This window comes from Callorhinus ursinus, unplaced genomic scaffold, assembly GCF_003265705.2.
Source record: "Callorhinus ursinus isolate GAN/ISIS: 27379988/994484 unplaced genomic scaffold, GSC_fseal_2.0 scaffold69, whole genome shotgun sequence".
Taxonomy (NCBI): domain Eukaryota; kingdom Metazoa; phylum Chordata; class Mammalia; order Carnivora; family Otariidae; genus Callorhinus; species Callorhinus ursinus.
Window position 1 is genome coordinate 372,573 of NW_027397131.1, and position 25,528 is coordinate 398,100.

At 36.3% G+C, this 25,528-nt stretch overlaps 1 long non-coding RNA gene and 1 pseudogene across 1 annotated transcript in view; one reads left to right on the forward strand and one right to left on the reverse strand.

The window, feature by feature from the left end:
* The window catches only part of LOC141371346 (uncharacterized), a 183,843-nt gene that overhangs the window by 24,800 nt on the left and 133,515 nt on the right, over nucleotides 1-25,528 (reverse strand). The gene's annotated exons all lie outside the window — the stretch shown is intronic.
* On the forward strand, nucleotides 2,547-3,145 carry LOC112807459 (COMM domain-containing protein 3 pseudogene; annotated as a pseudogene).

Genomic DNA, 25,528 nt, shown 5'->3' on the forward strand with positions numbered 1-25,528 from the left:
TTTGTTTTGTTTTGGTTTTTTTTACCTATTTCTTCACTTATCTCCTGTAGTGGTTTTTTTTATTGTTTTTTATGCTAATCATTGGTTTTCTAACTTTGATACTCATTGGAATAACCTGGAGAGCTTTCAAAAATGTGATGCCCAGATCATACTCCATACCAATTAAATCAGAATATGTGGGAGCAGAAACCAAGCATCAGTATTTTCTAAGGATCCCTTGGTGATTCTAACGTGTTGCACAATTTGAGAACCACTCTACCACATTATTTGATGCATAGCTACTTGCAATGCCCAAATCCACCTTGTGAATCACACCTTTTATTCATTATAAATCCAACATTCATTATAATTTCTTTTTTTTAAGATTTTATTTATATTTATTTGACAGAGAGAGACAGCACAAGCAGGGAGAGAGGCAAAGGGAGAAGCAGACTCCCTGCTGAGCAGGGAGCCCAATGTAAGGCTTAATCCCAGGACCCTGGGATCATGACCCGGGCTGAAGGCAGATGCTTAAGCAACTGAGCCACACAGGTGCTCCATTCATTATAATTTCAATAAATATAAATATTCATCTCATTTTATATGTTTGTACCAGCATCTATCTTGTCTGATATTAAGATCGTTACCCCTGTTTTAGTTGTTTGCATTTGTCTTGTTTATTTTGATCACCCTTTTCTTTCTAACTTTTCTGTGTCAACTTTTTTAATGTGTATCTCTTGTATACAGCTATTGCTTAGCTTTTGTGTTTTGATAAAAATGAATGTTTCTTTTCACTGATGAAATGATTTGATAAGACAGACATTAATTGCTCTTAAAGCTATCATGTTATTTTCATAGTTTTATGTTGGATTATTTTCTCTCCTTTGTTTTGTATTTTTTCTGCTAAATTGAAAGGCTGCATTTTTTTTCATTATAGTCTTTAAAAGTATAAATTTATATAATGTTCTGAATTCTCTATTTTATACCTATTAATTCCCTATCATAAGCAGTAATGAAATTAGTGTGCCCTTAGACCCTCATCCTTTCTCATCAATCAGCTTTATTTATTTTATTATTTTTCGGTGTTTACCTATTCTCCTATCTAGATTATTTGAGTTATTTATAAATTATTTCTTTTGAGTCCTGACTGTATTTCTTCTCTTTTCTTTCCAAATGTTGAGTTTATATAATATATAGATTGAGTCTGAGTTTATATATACAGATATTCCTTGACTTGTGGTGGGGCTAAGTCCCCATAAACCCACTGAATGTTGAAAATACCATAAGTCAAAAATGCATTTAATACAATTAACCTACCAAACATCATAGCTTAGCCTAGCCTACCTTGCACATGCTCAGAACACTTAATTAGCCTATGGTTGGGCAAAATTATCTAACACAGGACCTATTTTATATTATAAAGTGTTGACTATCTCATGTAATTACTGAATACTGGGCTGAAAGTGAGAAACAAAATGGCCACATGGGTACAGATGGTTGTAGGTATCCTGGTTGTTTACCCTCATGATCATGTGGCTGACTAGGAGCTGCAGCTCACTGCCTCTGCCCAGCATCCCCAATATCACAAGAGAATACTGTACCACATACCACTAGCCAGGGAAAAGATCAAAATTCAAAACTGAAGTAAGCTTTCTACTGAATACATATCAATTCTGCACCACCATAAAGTCTAAAAATCATAAATCTAACCATAAATCAGGGATCATCTGCATACTATTTTCATTAACAGTACCTTAAATAATCTTATACCACCATTATTTAACATAATCAGTTTTAAATGTTCTACTTTGATAAACATATAGAGAGTGCATAAAGGATATGGAAATCAGTGTACTTTGACTGCTTGCTATGTCCCCTTCCCTTTCCTCAAGTTTCTATTAGTTATGTGATTACACATGTCAGGGTTTATAATCCATTACGACCATTTAGGTTTCAGATTCATTCAAAACATTCTCTTTTTAAAAAATTTTGCTATACTTTTTCCATTAATAGGTTGCCGAATACAGTTTATCCTCTATGGTTTCTTCGTGAATTGCTCATGGAAACATTATACCCTGGATTTTGCATGTTAAACATATCTATGTGCCTTTATCTTTGTACGACAATTCATCTGGGTTTAAAGTTCTTGGATTAGACTTCCTTCTTTGACACCTTTGTAGATATTGCCCCACTTTTAACAATCCTTTTTAGTTCTTCCTGGGACAGGGTATACCATTTAAATCTGTATAATCTTCTTTAATTTCCAGAAAGTTTTCTGTAAATACATTTTTTCCTTTATACCATTTTTCTGCTTATGAATCTTTAATTTTTGATATATTGGATATCCTCTGCAAATTTTATCTTTTTTTCTGATCCACTTAGCTATTAATTCTTTTTTTTTATTTTATCCTCTTTATATCCTATATGTTTTGAGTATTGCCCATTCATTCTTTTATACTTTACAATTTTGCCTTCATTTCTGATTATTTTTTTTACTAATTTCCTAAATTCTGCCAGCTTACATTTTATCTCTCCTTTTCAAGAATATTCTTTATTTGGCCTTCACAATGGAGTGCTCAGAGTATGTGCAGAAAAGCTTCCAGATGCTGGCCGATCCTGATTCCTTTGACTCCAATGCCTTCACGCTTCTCCTCCGGGTGGCTTTCCAGAGCCTGCTGGATGCCCAGGCGGACAAGGCCGTGTTAGATCACCCAGACTTGAAACATATCGATCCTGTGGTTTTAAAACATTGTCACACAGCAGCTGCAACTTACATACGGGAGGCAGGAAAGCAAACAGCTGACAAATCAACTCTAATCACTTATCTAGAAGACTATAAATTTGATAGAGAGTGAATAGAACTGTTTTGCACGGAATATCAGAATAATAAGAATTCCCTAGAAAGGTCCCTGGGAAGTATAGGTAGATCTCTCCCTCATATAACTGATATTTCTTGGCGTTTGGAATATCAGATAAAGACCAATCAACTCCATAAGATGTAAGACCGACATATTTGGTGACCTTAAATGTAGAGAACACTGATTCCCAATCCTACCCAAAGATTAGTTTTAGTTGCAACATGGAACAATTACTTAGTGGGGAAACTTAAAGATGCTTTGAAAAGTCTGGAAAGAGCAACTCAGTTGTAATTTGGAGAAGTTAACGATCCGCCTGGGTCTAGAGGAAGATCAGGAACCTCTTGCCGTCGTCCAAACCACCATTTGTGCGAGCTGGATGTCCTCAAGTAGATTTTTTGTTTTCCTTTTGGATTTATGCCGCTCATCAATTTTAACACTTTATTTTTTTACACTTGTAAAAGAGTTGAGGGAAGTTCTGCCTAAGTATTTCAGACATCTTTAGTATAAACTGTACACTGATCTCATTTTTATCTTTTTCAAGTCTTACAAAAAGGAAGTAGACAGTATTACACTCCAAATAACTGTTTTATCCCCCCCCAAAAAAGAATATTCTCTATTTTGCCTTTTTGCATGAAATAGGAAAATTTTACTGTTTTCAATACAGTGTACAAAGATTTTTTTAAAAACCTACTGAGATAAGAATCTACTTCTTGTTTGTTATATTGTTTTCTTCCCCCTGTGGGTGCTTGATATGAATAATATAAGCAGGAAACAACCGATAACAAATTAACTTCCCAGGAGGAAACTGTTACAGACATTTCACCTTTTTCTTGTCTTGCTCTTACTCAAAGTTCCTGTATCTCTTTTCTGTATTCTTGTTATAAAATGGTGATTACATTATGATTTTTTTTTTATAATTCAGGGAAAATATTTAGTCACAAACATCTGCTCTATGGAATGGTGTTTCCTGTCGGTGTAATTATTCTGCCATTTATTTTTCCCTGTCCATCTGTCCTTGGTCTATCCTTCCTCTCTCTTTCTCTTTCTCTGTCTCTATCATTATTTATATTCTGTTTATTCCTTCTTTAGATTTCTCATCATTGAAAGGGGTGTATTTTTCTTAGACTATATTTACTATACATGTATGTGATAGAAAAACCAGAACCATGTTTCAGGAGAGCAGAAATTTTCTTTATGGCCCAGAGTTTTGCATATGAGCCCTTTTAACCTTTTATTTCCCATATACAATAAAGAAAAAGCTTCAAGACATCTCCCAATGCAGTCACTCTTCCTATAACTTTCTTTATTGATAAATAACTCCTGTTAGCCTTCTTTGTATATATTAATTTAGCCCCTTTGCCTCTCTATTGGAACACAAACTGACTCTACCAGTCCTTGCAACCAAATTCCACAGTTGCAAACTGATGTCCTGCTTTAGTACTTTAAGAGTGTGACTGTAACCAATCTTGAAAAAGATTATGCTATTGATCTCTCTGAAGTCTGACTCCCCTTTCCATTTCTTCAATTGCTCTTTGCTTTGCTTTTGACAACTCATCTATTTATTTTGTGAATTTGGATTTTAGATGTTTCTTAGTTTATTTCAAGCTGGAATGCACATTCCTAAGTTTTTTTTATTCCATTTCTAAAAAGAAATAGAAAAATACTGTATTTTCCAGAGAGAAATGAAGAGTTAATAAAAATTTGGAAAAAGGAGTCTTTAAAGTGGCCATCTAAATAATAATAGTAGTAGTAGTAATAATAGTTATATCTACTACATCTAATATTTATTAAATATTTATGATATGCCAAGAAGTGTCCTAATAAGCACTTCACAACTATCACATTCATCTGAATAGCAAATTTATGAAATAGCCATTATGAGCCCATCTTACAGGTAAGAACACAGTGGCATCCAGGAGCTTAGGTAATTTATATAAAGTCATACAGTGAGGAGGTGACAAATTCAGAGTACAAACAAAGATGCTGCTTCTCAATTATCTGAGTAGGTGAAATTGAATTTTGGAGACTCTGTGACTTTTCCTAGGAGGCAGGAAGAATGTAACCAAGCCCTCATCAGAAGCTATCTGAATGGAGTGTGTAGATGGGGTTGAAGAGAATTGACTGGTTCTGATGGGAGACTACTGCCTGTGTTCCCTGAAGAGAGACATAACATGTTTCCAATTAACCAAAATTCCATGTACAAGCAGAGTAATGGGGAGGAGAAACATATTTTTTAGTTCTTTTCAGGACAACTAGTCCCAGTACAGTTAGTTGAAAAATGATATCCAATGGATTGAAATTGATTGACTTGATTGATTTTTTTATCCAAAGGAGTTACTTATCAATCAAGCCAAAAACAACATGCTTTAATCTTTGTAAAGTCACTAATAATTTCTGTTCTCATCATAATTACCAATATGACCAAAATAATACATTTAAAATATTAGTATATAAATATCAGCCAAATGATCATCTCTCTTGGGTTCCTGAACAATTTATTCCATCTAGAGTTCCTCCTGTAGGAAAAAAGCGTCCATCACTTCACACCAAAATTCATTCTCCAAGATGTGTCCTCTAATATCATGAGCATTCTGCTTTGCACCATAAAGACAACCTCTTACTTTATGTTAATATATATTCTTCAAAGAGACAAGTGAAGAGAAATAGGTCTATTTTTATGTTATGCATGAGAAATTAGGTGGTTAATTTTCAAGGGCTGCTTCAACTAGCCAGTATTAGCATGTGAAAGTGATCAAGAGACACTACAAAAACACAAGGCAAAGTGAATACAAATCATTTGGCTCCAGATCTGATCAAATAAAGTGGAGGACTGAATTAACTAGTGAACAAAATTAAGTGGAAATGGCAGCATTTCACAGCTAGTCAGCTGTGGCTATGAAACATAGTATTGAAAAATTTAGACAACCATTCTGAACCTTATATTTTTTCCAGCCAGATGTATCTCTAAAATTACATATCTCTATCTGTACTAATCATACTTAATGTTGTTAGTGATTTGGTGGTTGAGGTCACATTTATTTATCCAGTCTTTTTATAAGGCATTCAAAGCAACAAAAACAATAACAAATATCTACTGCATTCTATGTCAACAATAAAATCTTTTTTTTTTCCATTTTCTTTAAGTCAGGTAGGAGTAGAGGAGAAGGGAGGGAAGAAGAAATGGATGAAATTTTTCATAAGATTTCTAAATGTTTAACATGTCTGTAAATTTAATTTTGGCATAAAAAGCACAATGTAACATAATAAGAATGGCTTTGAAGTTAGACATTCTTGAGTTTCAATTCCAACTCAGTCACTTATAAGCTGTGCTACCAAGCCTTGTTCCGCGCATCTATAAAAAGGCATTTTCAAAACCTACCAAAGTCATTTTATGAAATAGAAATCATATAATTAAATTCTCCAGCCTGCTGTTGGGACATAACAGAGGCTTACTCCTATTCTTATTATCTCAGAGTCAGAATGGCTGTTTCCTGAGATTCCAGTGTTCTACTAATGGACAAATTCTCCCCCACATATAATGCCACTATCCCAGCATATAAACTGAAACCTATATTTGATAGGGATGACTACAAATAGAAGGAAGGGGAATCTTAAAATAGAATTTTTAATAATTGAAGTCTATTCTAGGTCATAATAATTTTTCAGCTGGGAATACCCCAAAATAACACTCATTATTTTATTAAACTCAAAGCAGTTGCCAAGCTACCGGAATGATAATATGGTAAACACTATGGGAGAGAGAAAGAAAATGCTGAGGGGCCAAGTAATACCCTATAAATGGAAAACACTTGCTTCTCATTGAACCTGGTTTAAATTAAATGAAAACAACTTCTGAAGTGGTTAAAATATGCTTTTTGGGTTTTCTTTTGGGATAAAGGGAGTTCAACAAACACAGAAAGTTTCTTAAAATGCCAAGTCTTCCCAACTTCCAAGCAATGGAGAAAGAAGTGATGGCTTTTTCTCTACTCAATGCAGGAGTTACTCATCTACACCTGAAAGGCCAGTGTATGGTCCTACCTTAGGCTGTTTCACTGCAGCGGAGCCAATGAAATAACTTTCTACAATTATTATTTATCCTCAATACTATGTGTGTAAATCAACAAAAAAAAAAAAAGACACATCAGAGGTTTAACATCTTGCAATAGTAGCAATATAGGCATAAGAGACTGGATAGATTAATTTTCCCTCGCAGCCCCTTTCAAATATTTCAATGGTGTCAACCCCAGGCTGAAAATCCTGAGAGGTCAGCTATGCGATTGCATTGTTGTCTTGTATAATTTTGTCTGGTTTTTCTATTACTATGGGTGGCCTAAAGTTAAAGATCAGCAATTCTATACATTAGCCTTCAACTGGGTTCTTGATAGATTTTTAGTTTCCACTCTGTCCAAACCTCGTTCCAGCAAACTGGAGGAAGGCAACAGCAGCAACAAGAGTTCTTGATCTTTCTTGCTTGCTTACACCCTCTCCACACTTATCTTGAAAATATCCAATGCTTCACTTTTATTATCCAACCTTTCAGAAAAGCCTAGTTGAGGGGCGCCTGGGTGGCTCAGTCGTTAGGCGTCTGCCTTAGGCTCGGGTCATGATCCTAGGATCCTGGGATCGAGCCCTGCATCAAGCTCCCTGCTTGTGGGAGGCCTGCTTCTCCCTCTCCCACTCCCCCTGCTTGTGTTCCCTCTCTCGCTGTGTCTCTCTCTGTCAAATAAATAAATAAAATCTTTTAAAAAAATAAAAAAATTTAAAAATTTTTAAAAATTAAAAAAAAAAAGAAACGCCTAGTTGCTTCAGCTTCATTGTTGACAGTCATTTCCTAAAGGTAGTTGTAGACAGCTTATCTGGCCTCTGGCAGTCAGACTGACTGAACTTGCTGAGGTGCAGTTTTAAGGCTAGAGTGGACCAGGGTGCCTGGGTGGCTCAGTTGGTTAAGCGACTGCCTTCAGCTCAGGTCATGATCCTGGAGTCCCAGGATCAAGTCCCACATCAGGCTCCACACTCAGTGGGGAGTCTGCTTCTCCCTTTGACCCTCTCCCCTCTCATGCTCTCTCTCACTCTCTCTCTCTCAAATAAATAAATAAAATCTTTAAAAAAAAAAAAGGCTAGAGTGGGACCTATTAGGGAGAATGTATTTCAAGTCACATTTTATGCTAAGCAATTACAGATTTCTCTGAGAGGTTAAATATGAATTCACACAAAACTATACTAAGACTATGGAGTCATGTCTTCATAAATACTCTACAGAACACTTTTGTGGAAAGTTATTGCCCAAAATAATAAACAATATGATCTTTCAACTCTTCAAATTCAAATAACTAATCAGTTGAGTGAGGAAGAATAAAAGCAGAAAAATGAAATCAATAACTAAGGCTATAACCAGTTATTCTTAATCATGCATATCCAATATCCAATTCTATGAAGAAATTTTCTTAGCTGTTTTATCTTCTGCATTAACATTCTACAGCACAATCACTAATAGATAGATACCAAAAGACTTTGTGAGACACTCTCATTTCAGATATTGCTCCGGGAAGCCTGAGGAGTAATTTTTTTTTATTATTATGTTATGTTAATCACCATACATTACATCATTAGTTTTTGATGTAGTGTTCCATGATTCATTGTTTGTGCATAACACCCAGTGCTCAATTCAGTACCTGCCCTCTTTAATACCCATCACCAGGTTAACCCATGCCCCCACTCCCCTCCCCTCTAGAACCCTCAGTTTGTTTCTCAGAGTCCATAGTCTCTCATGGTTTGTTTCCCCCTCCAGTTTCCCCCACTTCATTTTTCCCTTCCTGCTATCTTCTTTTTTATTATTATTAACATATAGTGTATTATTTGTTTCAGAGTTACAGGTCTGTGATGGGTATGTGCTATGTTGAGTGCTGAGGAGTAATTTTTTTGGCATTATAATTTCTTAGTTTTTCTTTGACATCAACTCACTTTCACCTGTGTGAAAACCAGAGACACCTTTAAGCATTTCAGGATACTCATTCCAGAAGAGGTACCCCAACACACTTATCATCAGACTCCTGATATTGCTACTTGTACCCCTCAGAGATTCTGTTGAAAAGTCTCCCTCATCAAGTGGAAATATGAGTCTAATTCTCAGAAAATGGATTACTATGGTAATAGTACATGCTATAAATTATCTATAGGACACCGTATAATAATAGGATACTGAAAAATATACTTGGAATTTGAAAATCCAGTCTTCACTTAGCACCTAAATTCCTGGGTCATTAAAATTCCCTTGGCCTGTTTTCCTCACCTACAAAATGAGAAAATTTAGACTTTAAGGACACTTACTGCTCTGATATTCTTTAATTTTATAATTCTATGACTCTTCCATTTCACCATTTCTTCAATCAGACCTAATGCATTCCCCTACCAATGAAGAGCTAAGTGTAATAATTAAGATGCAGATAAATGTCAGGAGAGCCTCTCCCCTGAGACCCAAATTCATTTTCTCTGTTCTATAATGCTGTCCCTCCCACGTACAACCCTCTCAATCTCTTGACTGGTCCAAATTTTCAGCACCTATTTTACCTTTTCTCCCTTGATGGCCATCTGGCTTGCAGATTTTCTAACTTTTCTTAATCAACATAAAGCCTGTCTTCCTTGATGCCCTATGTGGAGTCTTTAACTGTCCAGTATTCAATGTCCATGACATACCTGTTGATTTTTGTCAGACACTCATCTACCAGCCCCACTACATTGCTATCGACTCTGGCTCCATACTAAGATGCTAGTGAGGAGAAATTGAGCGGTTTATTTTGTTTCTCAGTTATTTTTCAACTTTTTAATAAATGTCCTCTATAAGCAATGCATTGTGAAATAACCTGGAGAAATAAAAGAAAAATGAAGGTAACTGTCTATGCACTCAAATTAACTTTGAGTGCACAGAGACAGAGAGGACCACAAATAATACAGTGTGCAATGAGAACAAGGAATACACACGGAGTACAAGAGGCAGTCTTATAAGGCAGGAGGTACCCTCATGTAAATTCTTTATAAGCACTGAAATTGTTGGAGCTTCCTTCTAAATCAAAAGGACTGGCTTATTTTATTTATTTTTCTTTTCTATTATTCAATTATTTGAATGGGTGTTATATTCACATGATATGAAACTTGACATGTACACGAAGGTATACCATAGGGAAAAAAGTCTCTCCCCCAACCCTGCTTCCTATTCTCGTGGTTTCCTTCCACAGATGCAACCATAATGTCTTAAAAACACAGTTTTAAAATTTAGTTCCAATTTTATGATGAATGATAAATCATCCTCCTGATTCCAAGGGCCAGTGTCGCATGATGAATTGAAGATGCTAGCTAATGTTTTAATTCTTAAGGCTACAATTTTTTTCTGAGTCTAAAAAGAGTCCCTGTTTTTCCAACTCCATGAATGCATGTACATTCTGAATGGTAATATGCTACAGCAAACAATCTATTGGCCAGTAGAATTCTCTCCCTGTCTCCACTAGCCATGTGCTGACCCATACTGTCACCATTTCAGGTTATATTTACTATGTTACCATAAATTTAATTTCAGGCTAACATTTAACTTCTGTAAGATCCAAGTCAATGCAACTTGTAGGATAAAAAGGCATTTATCTGTTTATCATGTGACAGGTATAAATCTCAAAAAAAAATAAGATTTATTTATGCCTGCTAATCTAATCCATTCTGTTCTGGCTGTTCTGAAAGCAGTAAATCAAAATTGATACCCATTCTAGATCAGAATCATCTGACAAAAGAAGACCTGTGTTGTCAGATACTGTTGTTTTCTTAACATTTATTGAATGCCAAATGAAAGGGAGTAGGGAGAGCATTTGTAAAAAGTAATACTAAACCAGGCATACAAAATGAAAAACTGAGTTTTTGTGGAAAGTTCTGCTTACTTTTGATATATAATCACCATTGATTATTGTCCTTTTTAAAAATACCTGAATCAGTTCTTCTCGAATATGCCTTAGTAATTTCTAAATCATGTCTCTAGATAGTTTGATAGATCTTGCAGTAAGTTAGAAAAGAGCTGAACAATACCACTGATAAAATGCCAAGGTCTAGAGGTCTCAGCAAAATAAAAGGCTCTGCATTAAATATTTTCCTCAACAAATTTGATTTTTAAATTAATTTAACCTGGTAGTTATGAGAAGTCTTTTACAGTTACTTACCTATTTTTATGTAAGAGGAATATTTATTTATACAGTACATTTGTTGTATTTTCTTAAGGGTTTCAAAAATAGGAATTATTAGTATTAGCTTTTGATAATTATTCTCCAAAATGAGGGCATTTCTACTAAAACATAGCTGGTGGATATGTTTATGATTTACTCTCCCAGCCATGATTTGTGTGAAGGGAAATACATGTTTACCCGAGGATCTATCTTGAACACCACTGGGCCTGGCTTAAGTCCCACAGCACTCTGACCTGGCTTCTAAAAGCTGCACACTCATGACCCATTCACCATTATCTCTGAAAGACATCATCCAGAAATATCTAAATCCTCGGGCAACTGCTTCTTTCAGTGTCATGGTAGGAAAGACACCAGATTTCAAAGAATTAAGAAAATGGAGAAAAATGTGGGTTGAACATATTTACTTCCCAGATTTAGTCAATGAAAAGAATGAAAAGATAAAGTTAGTGGCTCTTTATATTGTGTGAATATTATAAGTGAGAATATACTTGTATATTATTTATGTGTTTAAAAACAGAAAAATTAAATACATAGTTAAGGGAGTTGGTCATATCTAATGACTTTGGGTTTCAGTTTTTAAAGATAGGAAAGTATATAATATTTGAGAGCAGAATAGAAATAGAGTCACAGAATGCAAGTCACAGAATGGAAAGAGCATATGAAGAAAAGGTAAATACTGAAATGCTGAAGAGAATGGAAATTTTTATGGGAACAAGTCCTTGAGGAAGTGTGCTTGCACTGAATCCTTAGATCCCAGAAGGTATGGAGAGCCTACAATCTCTGTGTATGCATTAGGACTGTTGTTCTATTGTATGTAACAGAAATCCTACTCTAGTGGCTAAACCAAATAGTGATTTCTTTCCCCTCACATAAGAAAAAAATGTAAGTATGACAGTCTAGGGCTGTGGTGTGGTAACCACACAATTTCAGCAATGCCCCAGTACCTTCTGTCATTCCACTAAAGAAAAGAGAAGAGGAAGGAGAAATAGCTTCATCAAGGAAGCAAAATTCCTGGCAGATTTCTGCTTAAATTTCATTGCCATAACTATGTACCATGAGCATCTCCAGGAAGTCTGGGAAGAAAAAATGTTATGGCTGTTCTCATTATTTATCCCCTATCCAAAAGTGAGGTTCTTTAAAAAAGGAAATGAGTATGTATATAGATCAATTAATGATATCTGACATATTTCAAAGTTTTGTCTATCCAACATAGAGACATACATTTTCTAATTTTCCCCAACTGAGATAATCCCAAAATCATACACAGGGGTATATCTACTTCATATCCCAGGTTCTCTTCTTACTTTAACTTGCATTCATTAAAAAAAAAAAAAGTAATCTGCCCTCAACACTACCAGTTAGAAAGGTATGAACAAATGAATAAAAACTTCCATGCAGAATAGGGACATAACTGGGAAGCACATCAACAGGAAACAAGAGCATGAACTCCCTGCTGTGGCCATGGAGAACATTCCTTCACTGTCTATAAGCTTCTAGTCTCTCTCTGGGTGGATCTCCTTTGTCTATTGCCTTCCACAGCCCCAAGATCTGCAATCCTGGAAGGTCTTCCTTCCATCATCCTTCATGGCCACATCTTATATGGGCATTTTAGAGTAACTACTTTCTGGAAGTTCCAGAGGTTTAACAGTACACTTTCTCTGGGTGTGTGCTTGGGTATTTGAGGATTGCTTTCCCAGGCTGAACAGTGAGAAACCATCAACAGCCACAAATATCTTTATAAGCCATGGTCTACAAGCTATGATCTTCCCACCTCCTTGGACAAGTGGTTAACTCTAACTCAAGTTTATCCTTTTTGTTGGTCTTTCCTAAGAGTGTCAAGAAGAAACAGCATCCAGAAACAACATAATTTTTCCTATCCTTTCTCCTAAAACTAGAACACGTGGTCATTTTCCTAACAAACAACAGCCAGTAGTTTGATCAAATATTTAACAAGGATCACCAGCTCTGTCCACTTTGCAACAACAGACTTCTCCAACAGGCTGTAGCTCTGTTTTTCTCCACTCTGCTCATCCACTCATTTCATTACCTTTATTTTTTTTATTTTCAAAACCCTAAACCCAAGAATCAAATCCTCTATGTATCAAAGTTATTTGGGGACTACATAAAACAAAATCCCAACTAAATATATTTTTTGTTATCTAAACAAGAAAAATGTATTTTGTATATTTTCCTTCCAAGTATATTTTTACCCTCAAAATATTTTTGCTTATGTAACAAGAAGGCTACAGGTAAATAGTCCAGGTTTAGGGCTCTGGATTCTCAATAGGATCAGTGTTCCAGACATTCCTCTGTTTTCTACTCTGCCATCATTAGCATGGACTTCTGTCCTCATGCTGTCACTCCATTGTCACGATGGCTATTCCATTTCCAGCAAGAAGAAAGGAGGCAGAGAAAAGGGTAGCACTTATATGAGGAAAGAAAAATTTCTCAGAAATTTTGAGCAGCTTTTGATCACATTGCAAAAGTCAGAATAGTGTCAAGTGGCCACTCCTATTTATAAGGAAACTCTGATAAGGCAAGGCTTTTACCCAGATATATTGCTGTCCCAAACAAAACATAATGTCTCTAATGAAGACAGAAGAGAGAATAGATATTGGAGTAGCAGTTAGTGGTATCTGCCATACTCTGTGCCCTGCACAGGATTGGGACATATGAGAAGCACTGTAAGCTATGAGAAGCACGTGGAACTAAATGGAAGGTCTAAAGGAAGATTGCCAAGGCCATGTTCATGGTGAAGAAGAATGATGAGAGGACAACTTCAGGCCATTGACAATCCAGTGAGAAAGTGAGAATTTGTGAAGAAACACTCTTCAGAGCTTTAACTGTCTCCATGAAAGAGAAGGTAAGGAACTTGTTGAGTAAATAAACCAGGTTACAGTATGGAATGTTCAATGGAGTGAATAAGGAGTAACTTCAAAAAAGCAGTGAGCAGACGTGATAGCTCAAAGTACAAAAATCTGTCTCAAAGTATAAATATCTTCATAGTTGACCCTTCCCTCTAGTAGCAGCAGTCTCTTCTCAGAATGAAAAGTTGTCCAGTTATACTTCTTGAAATATAGCCCAATGTAGATGTTTTGCTTATCATTCCCCCAAATCCTCCCTGCTCACTTTCCCTGACTTTCTTTGGTTATATTTCACTTAAAGGACACTATTTTTGATGGTCTACTCTTCCATTCTCTTACTTTAATCAACCTTCTTTCTAAAGTTGTTCCAATCATCTTCCTTTCCTTATGTCTCAGCATTGTTCATACTATGTTGCTATGGTGTCATAAAAAAAAATTGTTAGTCTACTTTGGATAATACCAAAAGCAAAAGCATGAAAGAATGGTATAAATAACTAAGCTGATTAAAAAGAGATTGGGTTGAAAATTCTGACGTCAGGACCCACATATAACAAGTTTGAACTCATAAAAATACCTCACCTCATTACATCTTGTCATACTATGTTACCAGAGATCTAGTTAGATTTGTAATACATAGTGATTTATATAGATAATACTTCCCCTTTTAGAAATCTTCCAGATAAGGTATCTCTCACATATTTTGCAGATGATTTCATCTCAATCTGGATCTTTTCCTTTGTAAAGAAGAAACAATACACTGTCATTTTTGCATCGATTCTTCCTTTTGCCAGTAAATGGTAGGTGTTACACTCCAATTATATTAAAATACTTCTTACTCTTCAGATGCACTATATTGTTTTACACAACTGGACCTCTGTTAATGCGCTCTTCTGTTTTAATTGTCTTCAACTAGCTTGTCTTTATACCTAGCTAATGCATAGCATCTGTTTTCTACTATAATAAAGAGATTCAAATAATTTAAATGGTCCTGTGGGAGATGAGGAACTTCTTTAAGCTAAACATTACATATTTTTATTTTAATTCTTTTTTTAAAGATTTTATTTGTTTACTATTTATTTGACAGAGAAAAAGAAAGAGCACATGCCATGGGGGGCAGCAGAGGGAGAGGGAGAAGCAGGCTCCTCACTGAGCAGGGAGACTAATGTGGGACTCAATCCCAGGACCCTGGGATCATGACCTGAGCCAAAGGCAGATGCTTAACCAACTGAGCCACTCAGGCGCCCCTCATATTTTTATTTTAAAAGAAGAAATTAACCTTTTCAGAAATGTTTTATAATTTCCTTATATTGAAGGGGAAAAGACACCAATACAATTTTATTATCATACAATTTTCATGAGGGAGGTTTTTGGTCACTTACTGTGACCTTACTATCAGAGCAAAAGAGAAGCATCACTTTTGAGCCTGGGTTCCCAAAAACCCATGTAGTCTCTGAAGTTGATGAGACAATGTCTATCCTTTGAGCCAAATTACATTAATTTTAGGTGTCCTATTTCAATGTCTTAAATCAATATCAAGTCACAAGAAAGGTAAAGAAATTCACCTTTGCCTCATTACAACTAATTTTCCTAAAGACACATTACACCCTTCCAGTTCTCAATGATGTTAAAAAATTGGTGGAGATGGGAGATCCTCTGAGAACCAAAAGACTTTAAAAATGTAGTTCCTTTTTGTTCCTCTATGAATCTAAGAACAGCATACCCTCTTTACAATTATCAATCAATACAACCATCAAACAAATGCAGAAAAATCATAGCCCTTAAAATTGTGAAGTTTCCTTGACCTTTAAAAAAAGAAGTTACATGATTCTACTCATTCAAACTCTTTGGTTCCTAAGTAAATACCAAAATGTCTCCCAAAGGAAAACAAATAAAGAAAAGGAAAATGTTCTCAATCCTATTCTATGACTACACAAGGAAAAACAAGCACATTTTAGAAGAGAAACAACCCATTTGTTATGTGGGATATTTTAATATTCATACCACCCACCATTTGCTATTAAGCTCTTACTCAAACCAAAACTGTAAACATTTGCAAGAACTAAATAAGGCAGAATAAAGTATCTGATCCAAAGCCTCATTCATTGATTTAAACAATATTTGGTTACTGAATATATGTCAGCTCCTACAGTAAGTATTAGGAGCACAAAGATGAGTAAGATGCTACCCCATTTCCCAAGACTATTACAATTTCCCTGTCCTGTCTTCTTCCTCTCTCACTCCCTTACAGGAAAGACTACTACTTAGAAATAGGACATCAAAACCAGTTCCAACCCAGTTCATTATTGTTTCCTGAATAGATCTCATTAAGGAAAGGCCTGATTTCTTCACTTTCCAAAAAAGACTGGAGGATTTATCACCTTAGGGATATTTGTAATGGACAAATTTCTTTTGGTGAGTTTTTAATGTAAGTTGTACCACTTACAGAATAATAGAGTACAAAATATAATCATTAATATTTAAGGTGACAGTTTGGCACTTAGCTTAAAATATGTTTTTCAAGGACACTTGAAATAAAGCCTTAAAAAGATGACAAGTGAAGATATGACAAAAATCTTTACAAGAAAAACTTGGCATCAATGTTAATCAGCAAAATCAATTACAGTGACAAGACAGTGAGCTAAGGCAAGCAGTGCATGCACATACTGAACTCTTGAAAACTGTCAAAAGTGTGATTTTATAAAATTGACTCTAAACATAACAATTGTTTTATTTTAAAAGAACCATGCCCAAATGTCTGGATTTCTATGGATCTGAGCTCTCTGGGGCGAGGCTGAAGATATGTTACATAATTCTTTTGGCACTACTTATCAGGTTGATCAGTACCTTCTATTGAGCCCCTTGTCCTACTAGTGACTAACAGTGTAAATTGCAAACACGATCTCATGCAATCCTCATAGTGATGTTAGGAATTTTATATTACTTTTCCCATTTTATAGATAAGGAAACAGAATATGTCCATCTAAGAGTCTTGTCCACAGTCACATAGCTAGTAAATGGCCAGGCTGAGATTTAAAGCCAAGGACATCTAGCAGCAGAACCCACGTTCTTCACCTATATGTAAATTATAGGAATGCAAACCATAAGACTTGTTTTACTCCCTATGTATAGACTAACTAAGCACACATAAAATTTGTTTCACTTTGCTCATTAATTTAAAAAGCATCATAGCTTACATTATTACAGACACTCTCTTAAGCACTTTACTTAAAATATATTATTTAATATTCAGAAAAATCCTATAAGATCAATACTATAGCTGACATTTTACAAGCAGGAAACCAAGACTCTGATAGATTAAATAAAATGCCCAATTTCATGGGTGGAATCAGACTAGCACTCAGGTTGGTTGATTCCAAAGTCCGCGCAATTCACATGACACTCAACTACTTCTTGCCACCAAATAAAGAAAAAAAATAAAGGTGCAGGTACAATTACAGAAAGCAGAAAAATTTTGAGCCTCCTCACAGCAGTTAGCTGCCAAATTTGTGTAAGGAGACATTCTCTGTTGGTAGAATTATGGAAACCCCAGGCATCTCTCCAACCCAGCCATATGTGAAAAAACAAAAGTCAAAAAAGAACTAATATCTTCTGATGAGTTCACACAATATGGCAGGAACTTCACTTACATTGTAACATTTCATCTTCACAAAAGAAGAGTATCTTTGGTCTTATTTCCTTTGTGGGGAGGTGTAGAGTATTTTATTTCCTGACAGACAGTTGGACAAAGTACTAGCTATCAGGACCTTCATTTCTTCATCTGAGAAATGACAGGGTTAGACCAAGGATATTCAAAGTCTTCCAGGTTTCGAGTCCTGTCATTAGAATCCTTCCAACATACTCAGCTAGTGCAGGCCAGGCTAGGAATGTGAAAGCTATCTGCTGGAGTACTACCTGAGGTGTTAAAAATCAAGTGTTCATGTGAAAACAACATAAAAAGCTGAACAATTCTGGGTGTTTTGTGTAATAAATGTTCAATAAGTACTTTGATGAATTTCACTGAGAAAGTGAATAAATGAGATTTTTTTTTAAATAGTGTTTACAGTTACATGGTTATTTTTAAATAAATAATGGTATCAATGAACTCCCAATCAATACAAGTATCCAAGAAGCTGAATACATCACTCAGGGATTCAATAAAAAATTTTTTTCATTGACAAATTCCAATAGACTATATTTACTTAAAAGATTATCCATTTTATTCAGGTTTCATACTTAGAGCTTGCATAGAGTTTAGCAGCACAGTAAATCTTTTAATTTCCTCTGAATTATGTAGTTATATCTTTTATAATTTTTAGTTCCTTGTTGCATTTACTATTCTTGTCTTTTTCCATTCTCTTGATGATAATAATAGCTTATTGTATGATACAGTTTCAAATAAGTTGCTCTGGGTTTATTTGTTCCATATTTTTCTATTTTCTAATTTATAGATTATGCTTTTTACTTATTCTCTACACTTTTCTTGGTTTTATTTTGTTGTTCTTTTTCTAACCTTTTATGTTGAATGTTTAAGCCATTAAATATCATCTTTTTTTTTTTAATATGAGTATGGAGGGATGTTTGTTTTCTCTGAGCAATGACTGAGATAAGTGGCAAACCTCTGATAGATAACATTTTCACCATCACTATTTCCTAGGTATTCTTTTTTTTTTAAAGATTTTATTTATTTATTTGAGAGAGAGAGAATGAGAGATAGAGAGCACATGGGAGGGAAGAGGGTCAGAGGGAGAAGTAGACTCCCTGCTGAGCAGGGAGCCCAATGTGGGACTTGATCCCGGGACTCCAGGATCATGACCTGAGCCAAAGGCAGTCGCTTAATCAACTGAGCCACCCAGGTGCCCCTTTCCTAGATATTCTGTGCTTTGTGCTCAGATTTCCCCTCTGACTCAAGAGTTATTCATAAGGAGATTTGCTTAGTTCTGTTTTTAATTCCCAGCTAATGAAGTATTTTTGGTTTGCTGCTTACTATTTATTTCCTACTTGATTGCGTTATGATCAGAAAATGTATTTTAATACTCCTAATATTTGAGTTCACTAAGGTTTTCTTTCTGGTCTAATATATGAAGAATGTTTTGTGACTATTCCTAAGGAACTTGAAAATAAGATGTACTTTCAGGGTACAGAATTTGACATAAATATGCTATATAAACTCATGTCAATTATATATATAAATTACATATTAGATATTCCTTTAATAATATTTAGATCTTCTGTAGCCCTCCTTTTTTTAAAAAAAATCTATTTATTTATTTGAGAGAGAGAGAGTGTGCAAGCAGGGGGAGGGGAAGAGGGAGAGTGACAATCCTCTAGCGGGCTCCCCACTGAGCATAGAGACCAACAATGCAGGGGCTCAATCCTAGAGATCCTGCCCTTAACCAAAACCAGAAGTCAGACACTTAACCAAACAGAGCCACCCAGTTGCCCCCTAGCCTTACTTTTTAATCATCTTCATTGTTAATAGACTGAGATGAATGAATGAAAGTACCGTACTAACAGGGTTTTGTATTTCTCATTTTGCTTCATAAGTAAAATGGTGCACTGATGTTCAGAAAAGTTATAAATTTATCATGAATTATACCCCTGGGTTATTATACAGTGTCATTTTCTTTAATTTCAATATTTGGGGCATAAATCAACTTTATTGGTCATTAAGATCATAATCCCTGCTTTATTTTTGCTTATATTTAGTAAGCCTTTGCCCATCCTTTTGTCACTTTCTTTCAGTTACTTTAAGTTATTTTATATCTTGTTATAAAGCATAGAATTGGGTTTTTTGTGGTCTAATCTGAAAATCATTTTATTTTAGTAAACTATATTTTGGATATAACAGACATAACTGGTCTTAATGCTATTGCAGAAGTCCAAATTTCCTAATTCACAAATTGAAGTCCAAAAGTCTCTAAAAATTTATACTTCTAAATTCATGTTAAGGCATTATTCTTTAGGAATAATGAATGAGGTTTCTTATAATATTTTTAGCCCACTTTCTTGAAAATGAGGTGTTTGCCACCAAAAGTATCAATGTGCTTAATAAGAGAGTATTGCTCCAGATTTCACCACAGATGTTAAAAATATATGTTCTATGCACCATATTACCTAATATCTCAACAATTCTAAAGCACAAAATATAGGGCAGCCAAGGGACTTCACACAAGAGAAGGTTCAAATGTACCATCTTTATTTTCATCTGTAGCTTTAAAAAACAATTTTACTCTGTGGTCTGTTTTTGCATTTTCTTTTCATATTTAAGACATATTTTTGGTCTACAGATGGACTTAACAGACATATTCAGAACATTCCATCCTAAAGCAAGAGAATACACATTCTACTCTAGTGCCCATGGAACATTCTCCAGAATAGATCATATCCTAGGTCACAAATCAGGTCTCAACCACTACCAAAAGACTGGTTTCATTCCCTGCATATTTTCAGACCACAATGCTTTGAAACTAGAACTCAGTCACAAGACGAAAGTAAGAAAGAACTCAAATAAATGGAGGCTAAAGAGCATCCTACTAAAGAATGAATGGGTCAACCAGGAAATTAAAGAAGAATTTTAAAAATTCATAGAAACAAAAGAAAATGAAAACACAACTGTTCAAAATCTTTGAGATGCAGCAAAGGCAGTGCTAAGAGGAAAGTACATAGCAATACAAGTGTTTCTCAAGAAACAAGAAAGGTCTCATACACAACCCAACCCTATACCTAAAGGAGCTAGAGAAAAAACAGCAAATAAAGCCTAAACCCAGCAGGAGAAGAGAAATAATAAAGATCAGAGCAGAAGTCAATGAAATAGAAACCAAAAGAACAGTGGAACAGATCAATGAAACTAGGAGCTGCTTCTTTGAAAGAATTAACAAGATTGATAAACCCTGGCCAGACATAGCAAAAGAAAAGAGAAATGACCCAAATCAGCAAAATCATGAATGAAAGAGGAGAGATCACAACCAACACCAAAGAAATACAAACAATTATAAGAACATATTATGAGCAACTATATGCCAGCAAATTAGATAATCTGGAAGAAATGGATGCATTCCTAGAGATGTATCAACTACCAAAACTGAACCACGAAGAAAGAGAAAATCTGAACAGACCTATAACCACTAAGGAAATTGAAGCAGTCATCAAAAATCTCCCAACAAACAAAAGCCCAGGGCCAGATGGCTTCCCAGGGGAATTCTACCAAACATTTCAAGAAGAATTAATACTTATTCTTCTGAAACTGTTCCAAAATATAGAAATGGAAGGAAAACTTCCAAACTCATTTTATGAGGCCAGCATTACCTTGATCCCCAAATGAGACAAAGACCCCATCGAAAAGGAGAATTACATACCAATATCCTTGATGAACATGGATGCAAAAATTCTCACCAAAATACTATCAAAAGGATACAAAAGTACATTAAAAGGATTATTCACCAGAACCAAGTGGGATTTATCCCTGGGCTTCAAGGTAGGTTCAACATCCACAAACCAACGTGATACAATACATTAACAAAAGAAAGAACAAGAAACATATGAGCCTCTCAATAGATGCAGAAAAAGCATTTGACAAAGTACAGCATCCTTTCTTAATCAAAATTCTTCAGAGTACAGGGATAGAGAGGGTCCATACCTCAATATCATAAAAGCCATGTATGAAAAACCCACAGCAAATATCATTCTCAATAGAGAAAAACTGAGAGCTTTCCCCCTAAGGTCAGGAACACGGCAGGGATGTCCATTATCACCACTGCCATTCAACATAATATTAGATGTCCTAGCCATAGCAATCAGACAACAAAAAGAAATCAAAGGCATCCAAATCGGCAAAGAGGAAGTCAAACTCTCACTCTTTGCAGATGATATGATACTTTATGTGGAAAACCCAAAAGACTCCACCCCAAAACAGCTAGAAATCATACAGGAATTCAGTAGAGTGGCAGGATATAAAATCAATGCACAGAAATCAGTTGCATTTCTATACACCAACAACAAGACAGAAGAAAGAGAAATTAAGGAGTTGATGCCATTTACAATTACATCCAAAACCATACGATACCTAGGAATAAATCTAAACAAAGAGGCAAAGGATCTGTGCTCAGAAAACTATAAAATACTCATGAAAGAAATTGAGGAAGACACAAAGAAATGGAAAAAACATTCCATGCTCATGAATTGGAAGAACAAATATTGTGAAGATGACAATGCTACCTAGAGCAATCTACACATTCAATGCAATCCCTATCAAAATGCCATCCACTTTTTTCAAAGAAATGGAACAAATAATCCTAAAATTTGTATGGAACCAGAAAAGACCCCGAATAGCCAGAGGAATGTTGAAAAAGAAAGCGGGGGGGCGGAAAAGATGGCGGAGGAGTAGGAGACCTAGATTTCGTCTGGTCTCAGGAATTCAGGTGAATACGGATCAAACCGTTCTGAACACCTATGAACTCAACAGGAGATCAAAGAGGGAGTAGCAACAACTCTCTGAACAGAGAAGCGACCACTTACTGGAAGGTAGGACGTGCGGAGAAGTGAATCCGAGGTGATATTCGGGAGGATAGACGGCGGGGGAGGGGCCTCTGCTGGCCGCTTCTGGCAAGTGATAGAGCCACGGAGCACAAAATCGGAACTGTTAGAAGTTGGCTCCGCTGAGGGACGTCGCTGCAGTGGCTAAGCAGGGGGTGGAATCCTCCTGGGACAGTGGGGTCTCAGGACCCTTGGGGTCACAGAGAGACCGGGGGTGCCTGAGTGCGCCAGAGCTCCCAGGTATCAGAGCGGGGAAGCCGGCTGCAGAGACGGAGCCGAGGCGGGGGCTCTCAGCTCGGGGTTGCCATAAACTGTGATCCGTAGCCCAGTCGGGCCACTGTTCCTCCAGCAGGGACCCAACAAGCAGCAGAGCCAGGGAGACTCCCCTTCCTTCCCGGGGAGGAGTGGCGCAGGAATGCACCGCAGGGATCTGCTGGGTTTGGAGACTCCACACGGGGTCGGGTGCCAGAGATACAGACGCACGGTCACAGGCCGGGTGAGCACGGAGTGTGGCCGGAGACCGGGGACACGGGAGTGACTGCTTTTCTCTGGGGGCGCACTGAGGAGCGGGGCCCTGAGTTCTCAGCTCCTCCGGGTGGAGATTGGGAGGCCACCATTTTCACTCTGGTCCTCCAAGTCTGTACTGAGAGCTTGCAGGGAACAAAAGCTCCTGAGATCAAACCCGAGCAGCTTGCTTAGCCCGGACCGACAAGGGCGGGGCAATTCAGCCTCTGGCAAAGATATTTGGAAACCACAGCAACAGGCCCCTCCCTGAGGAGATCAGCACAAACAGCCAGCAAGCCAAGACCAAGTTTACTGATCAAGGAGAACGGGAGAACTCCAGCGCTAGGGGAATACCGCACATAGAATTCATGGCTTTTTTTTTTACCAGAATTCATTAGTTCATCAAAGTTAATTTTTGTTAACTGTTTTTTTTTATTTTTCTTTTTCCCTTTTCAACCAACATCTTATCAATCTCTTTTTAAAAAAAAAACATTTCTTATTTTTCACTTTTAGTCATATTTTATCCCTTCATAGTAGTTACCCTTATTTTTGGCATATATATATAAGTTGTTCTCTCTTTAAAATTTTGAGATACAGTTTCTTCTAACAGATCAAAATATACCCTAAATCACTAGTGTATGGCTCTGTTCTAGTCTCCTGCCTGATCACATTCTCTCCCTTTTTTCATTTTTTTTTTCTTAAATCTTCTTCTTTCTTTTTTCAAACAACTTCTTATCTTATCAAGTCCGTTTATAAAATTATTTATAATTTTCATCTTTACAGTCGTCTTCCATCCCTTCATTGTATCAACCCTTATTTTGTACATATATGTCTTTCTTCCTTTAAAATTTTAGGAGGCACTTTTTTCTAACAGACCAAAATATGCCCAAAATCTAGTGTGTGGCACTGATCTATGCACTAGCCTGATCATATTTGATCACATTCTGGTTTTTTTGTATTGTTCTGTTTTTGTTTTTATCTTTTTCTTTTTTTTTTCCTCTTTCTTTTTTCTTTCTTTCCCTTTCTTTTCCCCTGGTTTCAGGTCTTTTCTGATTTGTATACAGTATATTTGCTGGGGACGTTGTAAACCTGTTAGCATTTTGTTCTCTCATTCATCTATTCTCCTCTGGACAAAATGACAAGACGAAAAAAATCACCTCAGCAAAAAGAAAAAGAGGTAGTACCGTCAGCCAGGGACCTACTGAATACGGACATTAGTACGATGTTGGACCTAGAGTTCAGAATCATGACTTTAAAGATACAAGCTGGGCTTGAAAAAAGCGTGGAAGTTAATACAGAAACGCTTTCTGGAGAAATAAAAGAACTAAAATCTAACCAAGTTGAAATCAAAAAGGCTATTGATGAGGTGCAATAAAAAATGGGGGCACTAAATGCTAGGATAAATGAGGCAGAAGAGAGAATCAGAAATATAGAAGACCAAATGATGGAAAATAAAGAGGCTGAGAAAAAGAGAGAGAAACAACTACAGGATCACGAGGGCAGAATTCGAGAGATAAGTGATACGATAAGACGAAACAACATTAGAATAATTGGAATCCCAGAAGAAGAAGAAAGAGAGAGGGGGGCAGAAGGTATATTGGGGCAAATCATAGCAGAGAACTTCCCTAATGTGGGGAAGGAAACAGGCATCAAAATCCAGGAGGCACAGAGAACCACGCTCAAAATCAATAATAATAGGTCAACACCCCGACATCTAATAGTAAAACTTACGAGTCTCAGAGACAAAGAGAAAATCCTGAAAGCAGCTCGGGAGAAGAGATATGTAACCTACAGTGGTAAAAATATTAGATTGGCAACAGACCTATCCACAGAGACCTGGCAGGCCAGAAAGGATGGGCAAGATATCTTCAGAGCACTAAACAAGAAAAATATGCAGCCAAGAATACTATATCCAGCTAGGCTGTCATTGAAAATAGAAGGAGAGATAAAAAGCTTCCAGAACAAACAAAAACTAAAGGAATTGGCAAACACGAAACCAGCCCTCCAAAAAATATTGAAAGGGGTCCTCTAAGCAAAGAGAGAGCCTAAAAGCAGCAAAGATCAGAAAGGAACACAGACAACATACAGTAACAGTCACCTTACAGGCAATACAATGGCACTAAATTCATACATTTCAATAGTTACCTTGAATGTAAATGGGCTAAATGCCCCAATCAAAAGACACAGGCTATCAGATTGGATTAAAAACAAGACCCATCAATATGCTGTCTGCAAGAGACTCATTTTAGACCCAAAGACACCCCCAGACTGAAAGTGAGGGGGTGGAAAACCATTTACCATGCTAATGGACACCAAAAGAAAGCTGGGGTGGCAACCCTTATATCAGACAAACTAGATTTTAAAACAAAGACTGTAATAAGAGATGAGGAAGGACACTATATCCTACTTAAAGGGTCTATCCAACAAGAAGATCTAACAATTGTAAATATCTATGCCCCGAACATGGGAGCAGCCAATTATATAAGGCAATTAATAACAAAAGCAAAGAAACACATTGACAACAATACAATAATAGTGGGGGACTTTAACACCCCCCTGACTGAAATGGACA